The 7,580-nt window shown below is 39.8% G+C and overlaps 1 non-coding gene across 1 annotated transcript; it reads left to right on the top strand.

Annotated features, from left to right (window-relative positions):
- Positions 1–6,718: 6,718 nt before the first annotated feature.
- LOC112181018 lies at positions 6,719–6,825 on the top strand. Its single transcript, XR_002928632.1, has one exon. It is a non-coding gene; the product is annotated as a small nucleolar RNA R71 (small nucleolar RNA).
- Positions 6,826–7,580: the final 755 nt, after the last annotated feature.

Below are 7,580 nucleotides of genomic sequence, written 5' to 3' on the forward strand. Positions count from 1 at the left end.
CCACACTTATTCTTTCTCATCATCTCCTTTGTAGTGCCTTCAAAATCTTATCTGTCTCATGAATTAGCTCCACTAAATCCTTAGAACAAGGGTAGGGATATAACTATACTAAGGTTCAAAGGTTAGGATTTTGAGGGTGATGAAAGAAAAAGGTTTAAATGTAGGCTCAAAGGGGTTAACTAGAGGAGTCCCACGACGAGCACAAATATGGACACAGGCTATTTTTGGTTTTGGTGGAATTTCCTAGGTGCCTTTATCCTTTCCAGAATCAGGAACATGTATTGATAAAAGTTTCAACCAGTACAAGAGCAAGTTCTAGTAATCTCTAGAGTCCGTCAAACTTAATCTGTGGCAAGCAGTCAATCAAAGAGAAAGAGAATGAGATCACTAAGTATCGCCAAGAAAAATAAGAGTATAATTTTCAATAAACACTCACAAAGAATAGCTAATAGGCTCAAATTCTCACAAGGGTTATTATGAATCAAAACTCATCATCAACATGCTCATAATTCTGTACCAAGGTCAACAAAAACCACATCTACTACACATTCATATGATTTATATATATCGTAATTAACCAAAGAATTATTTTAACATCATTTCAATATTGTGATCCTCTCTTATCTATAATTTCAGAGATTAAGTTCATCCTAGACAGTTGAAAGCAACCTAAGACTCGAAAAATAAGACAAAAACTGAAAACAAGAACTAAAGACTCCAAAAGAAAGAAAAATAACTAACGAAATTTATTTTTTTGGATTTTTGAAAATTTTCAATTTTTTTGGTTTTTTAATAAGACTCAAGTTGGATTCCCTTCCCCCACACTTGAATCATACATTGCCCTCAATGTATGGCAAATTTAATCCAACAATGCATAATAGAAGCGTAAAGAGAGGAAATCAAAAAAAAAAAAGAAAGGTGAGAAGGTTGATAGAAAAGCTCCCCCTTGTAGACCTCCCAATGCTCACGACCTTTGGAGATGACAACAAAAGACCCCAACCTCAAGACCATAAGGTCTTGACTTCCTAACGTAAGCTCCATGCGAAGTCTTGTTGCATCATTGGAAACCTTAAGTTTGCGTCGGCAGCCCATGTTCCAGGTCCCATAATGTTTCTATGAAGCTTCAGATGACGATTATACCACTTGGAGGTGAAAGTGGACATTGCGAACTCTCTGTGCATATGTGGAACACCTTCTAACTCCAAGCGGTTGGAAAGTTATAGCCCTATAAAGTTAGAGAAAAAGCAGAAAAACGAACAGAAAATCTGGCAAAGTGACCTTTACCCACTCAAACCTTTATTCCGGGAGCATCACTGGTTCAATGGACGAGATTTTTGGTCTGAAGGTAGTATACATATAGAGCTTTGAGTCCATGTAAAGAAATCCTCATTTCATCCACGGAAATATGCCCAGTTTTTCTTTTTCTGTGACACAACTGCACAGTTTTCTGTTTTCCTGAGCTGACCTTACTGCCTTCAAATCCAGTTTTGTAAAATCCCACAGAAACTAGACTCAAAGATCTTTCGATTCATATATGGCAAGTCTTCTGGTTCCTTCTGAGCCAAAAATGGCAGCCATCTAAATTAGACTGACTGTATGGTCAGCACTCTGTTTTTACAGAAGGGGCACTTTTCACACTTCTTTACAACCTTATGACCTGCACACAAACGAAAAACATAAAAAGGAACTAAATAGAAACAAAGAAAGCAAAGAAAACATCCTTTGGGTTGCCTCCCAAGAAGCGCTTGGTTTAACGTCCTGCAGCCAGACGAGGTTATTCTTTTAGTCCATGGGAGGTGGCGTATCATGGAGGTTCTCCTCCTCTACACTATGCTCCACAAATGCCTCGTAATAAGGCTTCAAGCGGTGGCCATTTACCTTGAATTGGTTTCCACTCTTCTCACTCTTAATCTGAATTACACCATGAGGAAACACATTAGTAACAATGAAAGGACCAACCCAACGAGATTTAAGCTTACCAGGAAAGAGTTCAAGACGAGAATGAAATAAAAGAACTTTCTGACCCACAACAAAGGTTTTTCCACGAATCATCTTATCATGAAAAGCCTTTGTTTTCTCTTTGTAAATCCTTGCACTTTCATATGCATCATTCCCCATCTCTTCCAACTCATTCAACTGTAGCTTTCTATGAAGTCCGGCCTCATCAATGCTCATATTGAACTCCTTCACTGCCCAAAAGGCTTTATGCTCAAGTTCCACAGGTAAATGGCAGGCTTTTCCGTATACCAACCTAAAGGGACTCATCCCTATTGGCGTTTTATATGCTGTTCTGTATGCCCAAAGTGCGTCCTCCAATCTTTGGCTCCAATCCTTGCGGTTTGGATTCACAGTTTTCTCCAATATTTTCTTGATTTCCCGATTTGAGACCTCAGCTTGCCCACTTGTTTGTGGATGATAAGGCGTAGAGACCTTATGGGTGATATTGTACTTCTTGAGCAAAGCTTCAATGGTCCTATTGCTGAAGTGGGATCCTCCATCACTTATGAGTGCTCTTGGCATTCCAAACCTAGAAAATATGTTAGACCGAATAAAATCTGCAACAACTCGAGAATCATTAGTACGGGTGGCTTTTGCTTCCACCCATTTCGAGACATAATCCACAGCAAGTAATATATAAAGAAAACCGTGAGATGAAGGAAAAGGCCCCATAAAATCTATACCCCACACATCAAAAATTTGAACAACAAGGATAGGAGTTAAAGGCATTTGATTTTTAGGTCCTATATTTCCGGTTCTTTGGCATCTATCACAAGTCAAACAAAAAGCATATGCATCTTTAAACAAACTAGGCCAGTAAAAACCAGATTCCAACACCTTAAGAGCAGTTTTCTTAGAACCAAAGTGACCACCACAATTTTTAGTATGACAAAACGATAAGATATGATTAAATTCAGGTTGAGGCACACAACGTCTTATCAAACCATCACCACAAAATTTCCATAAGTAGGGCTCATCCCAAACAAACCGATTTGCATCTCTTTTAAGTTTATCTTTCCTAGCATGCGATAAAGTGCTTGGCAATTTCTTTGTAACTAAATAATTCACAATATCTGCATACCAAGGAACACTTACCTCAAGTCCGAAGAGTTGCTCGTCTGGGAATGTCTCAACCATAGGAATGGCGTCTTCATCATGTACTATGCGGCTCAAATGGTCTGCAACCACGTTTTCACTTCCCTTTTTGTCCTTTATTTCGACATCAAATTCTTGGAGAAGTAGAATCCATCGAATTAGCCTTGGTTTTGCCTCCTTCTTCGAGAATAAATACTTCAAAGCTGCATGATCAGTATAAATAACAACTTTAGTTTGAAGTAAATAAGATCTAAATTTTTCAAGAGCAAAGACAACGGCTAATAATTCTTTTTCCGTAGTTGAATAATTCAATTGAGCATCATTCAAAGTTCGAGAGGCGTAGTAGATGGCATATGGCTTTTTGTCTTTTCTTTGACCAAGAACTGTGCCTACTGCATAATCTGAAGCATCACACATGAGCTCAAAGGGCAAGGACCAATCTGGAGGAAGCATGATAGGAGCAGATGTCAGAAGCTCCTTCAATTTTTCAAATGCCACCTAGCATTCCTTAGACCATTCAAACGCCACATCTTTCTGCAATAATTGACATAGAGGCCTTGCAATTTGAGAGAAGTCCTTGATAAAGCGTCTGTAAAATCCTGCATGTCCAAGAAAAGAACGAACCTCTCTCACAGAAGTGGGAGAAGGTAAGTAGCGAACAAGATCAACCTTAGCTTTATCTACTTCTATTCCCCTAGAAGAAACAATATGCCCTAGAACAATACCTTGAGTAACCATGAAGTGACATTTTTCCCAATTTAGAACAAGGTTTGTTTCAATGCAACGTTTCAAGATTAATTCTAGGTTCCCTAAGCAATTTTCGAAGCTATCTCCAAAAACACTAAAATCATCCATGAAAACTTCAATTATTTTCTCAATATAATCAGAAAAAATACTAAGCATGCATCTTTGAAACGTACCTGGGGCATTGCAAAGTCCAAATGGCATTCGACGGTAAGCAAAGGTGCCAAAAGGACAAGTGAAAGTGGTTTTCTCTTGATCCTCTTGAGCTATGCATATTTGATTATAACCGGAATAACCATCAAGAAAACAATAAAAAGAATGACCAGCTAACCTCTCAAGCATTTGATCGATGAAGGGCAAAGGAAAGTGATCTTTTCTTGTGGTGGCATTGAGCTTTCTATAATCGATGCAGACTCTATGGCCAGTGACAGTTCTTTGGGGCACAAGCTCATTCTCTTCATTCTTCACCACCGTTATTCCGGACTTCTTAGGAACTACTTGAACCGGTGAAACCCATTTGGAGTCCGAAATAGGGTAGATAACGCCACAGTCAAGGAGTTTGATAACCTCTTTCTTCACCACTTCCATCATAGGAGGGTTGAGACGTCTTTGAGCTTCCCTTGCTGGTTTTGACCCCTCCTCAAGAAGGATTCGATGCACACAAGTAGTAGGGCTTATTCCTTTGATGTCAGCCAGAGTCCATCCAATTGCAGTCTTGTGTGCCTTGAGAACTTCCACGAGTTGTTCCTCTTGTGTAACCGTGAGTTTGGAGGAGATGATCACAGGTAAAGTTTCATTATCTCCCAAATAAACATACTTCAAGTGATCCGGTAAAGGTTTAAGTTCAAGTGATGGAGCCTGAACCACAGAAGGAAGAAGTTTATTAGTAGATAATTGAATTGACATAGGAGGAGTGTACCCTTCATGACGTGGTAGTGTCTCAAGGGAGGCTACGGTTTTGATCATATCATCATCCAACGTTTCTTTGAGCTTCGTTGTAGAAATTGGGGTGCCATTGCTTGTGAATCCGATGCCTTGCTCAATGGTGGTTTCCAACATGTCCTCATCTATTGCTTTTAAGAACTCCTGTGCAAGTGTATCAAAAACATCAATAGAAAAGCAAGAATTAATTTCATGTAGAGGATACCTCATGGCTTCAAAAATATTGAAGCCAATCACTTCGCCATCAAATTCCATGGTCAATGAGCCTGCATAGACATCAATCTTAGTCCTTGCAGTTCTCATAAAAGGACGTCCCAACAAAAGTGGCGTTGGAGTCAAAGGGGACTCTTCCATCTCCAAAACATAAAAATCTGCGGGAAAAATCAGCTTGTCCACCTGCACAAGAACATCTTCCAAAAGACCTTTTGGATATGCATTAGATCTGTTTGCTAATTGAATGATAACATTATCCTTTTTAAGCTCACCTAGGCCTAGAGATGCATAAACAGAATATGGCATAACATTTATGGATGCACCTAAGTCTAGCATAGCATTGTCAAATCTAATGTTACCAATCACACATGGAACAGTGAAGCTTCCAGGATCCTTGCATTTAGGAGGAAGTTTTCGATCAATAAGGGCAGAAACATTGGCTCCAACTTTCACCACTTCCTTCTCACGAATGTGTCTCCTTGTAGTGCAAAGTTCTTTCAAAAATTTTTCATATTTTGGTACTTGCTTCAACGCATCAAGGAGAGGGATGTTTATTTGCACTTTCTTAAAGACTTCCAAGATAGCTTTCTCACTTTCATCTTTCTTGGATTTTTCAAATCTGCTTGGAAAGGGCATGGAAGAAGGGAAAATATTAGTATTAACCGGAATGGAACAGTTGGACGTTTTACCTTTTGTTTCTGGGTTCGTTGGGGATTGCAATGAATTTTCAATCCTGGACGTAGCCGGATCTGGGATTGCAACGTCAGTTTCAATCCTGGACGTTGCTGGGCCATTTTTTTCCTTCCTTTTCAAAGTTGGCGTCTCCTGTTCTTCACCAATGTGCACGGTGGTGTTCTTTTGTGCCTTGGGGACGTCATTGATGATCTTTCCACTTCTGGTGGTGATGGCATTGGCGGATTCAAAGTTTCCTTTTGGATTTGGAATAGTATTACTTGGAAGTTTACCACCTTCAGGGCCTTTTGTCATGAAATCAACCACATGGCCAAGCTGTTTCTCCATTGCTTCCATCCTCTTGTGCATGAGATTCTGACCTTGCATCAAATTGTTGGTTTGATTTTGCATTTGATTTTGGTTCTGCAACAAAGTCTGAGTAGAAACAGTTAAAGTTTTGATAATCTCATCATAGTTATTTGAAGAAGAAGATGAGGAATTTAAAGGACTAGAGTTTAGAGGGGCCTGAGGTTTTGGGTAGAAGCCAGGTGGAGCACGATTGTAACTGGCGTTTGGAGCAGCTACTTGGACGTTGTCATTGTCTCTCCAACGGAAATTTGGGTGATTTCTCCATCTGTCATTATATGTGTTCGAGAAAGGATCATTACGAGGACGATTCTGCCCTTGTTGGAAGCCAATGGCGTTGACTTCTTCATTGTCCATGAGTTGAGGGCATTGATCAGCTGCATGCCCTTGCATTGAGCACACTCCACATGCCATGACTTGTCCTTTCATTCCCTGAGAAACAATAGAGGTAAGCTTGTTAATTTTATCTTCCAATTGAACCAAAGTACTTACCTCATGGGCCTTTTCACGTGTATGGGTGGACTTGGAACTTCCATATTGTTGTTGATTCAAGACCCTATTCTCAATTAAGATCATTCCAGCTGCAGGTTCCTTATCAACAAATGATCCACCAGAGGCTGCATCGAGCATATCTCTTTCCAAGTTGGTGAGACCATCATAGAATCAAGTGAGCAAGGTCTCCTCCTTCATGCCATGTTGAGGGCATTGAGTGATAAGAGTCTTGAACCTTTCATAGTACTCTGCGTAGGACTCATCTTGCCCTTGTTGAATGCCACTTATCTTCTTCCTAAGCATGATGATACGAGATGTAGGGAAGTATTTTTCCAAAAACGCTTTCATCATGCCTGCCCAAGATTGATGCGTCCACTTGGCAACTCATAAAGCCATTGTTTTGCCTTGTCAGCCAACGAGAATGGGAAGGCTTTCAACTTCAAAATTTGCTCATCAGCTCCTTGTGGCTTCATGCTTGTGCAAATGAACTGAAACTCCATTAAGTGTTGATTGGGATCTTCCATAGAGAGTCCATGGAATGTAGGAAGACGATGAAGTAGCCCAGACTTCAACACAAAGTCAGCTGTTGCTCCTTTAGCTGCAGCAGGGTAAGTTATACAAGTGGGGACGCCACCTGGTGGAATCACAGAGGTCGAAAGTTGCCTAATGGTGAGAGCCATTGGTTGAGGTGCTGGCGTTGAAGGTTGCTCTTGGAAGAGTGAGGAGATGTCGTACACCTCTTCTTCTTCTTTTGGTGAAGACGAGCTTGCTTCCTTAAGCTTTTTGTTGAATCGAATTGTTTTTTGTAACTCAGGGTCCAAAGGAACAAGCTCGCCTTTTGGATTTCTCCTTGTATGCATACACGAATTGTAGTACCTGAGGAGAAAACAAAAGCAACGTCAAGAATCAAAGAAGAAAAATGAAAAATAAGGCAATATATATAGGGTACGAAAATAAAAAATAAAAATAAAAATACATGTAAAGACAAAAACAAATTTGATTTCAATTAGAAACCGTAAACCAAGTTAGAAAAGAAGTAGAATTCCAATCGTTAACAA

Source organism: Rosa chinensis, chromosome 7 (assembly GCF_002994745.2).
Source record: "Rosa chinensis cultivar Old Blush chromosome 7, RchiOBHm-V2, whole genome shotgun sequence".
In the NCBI taxonomy this organism is placed as follows: Eukaryota; Viridiplantae; Streptophyta; class Magnoliopsida; order Rosales; family Rosaceae; genus Rosa; species Rosa chinensis.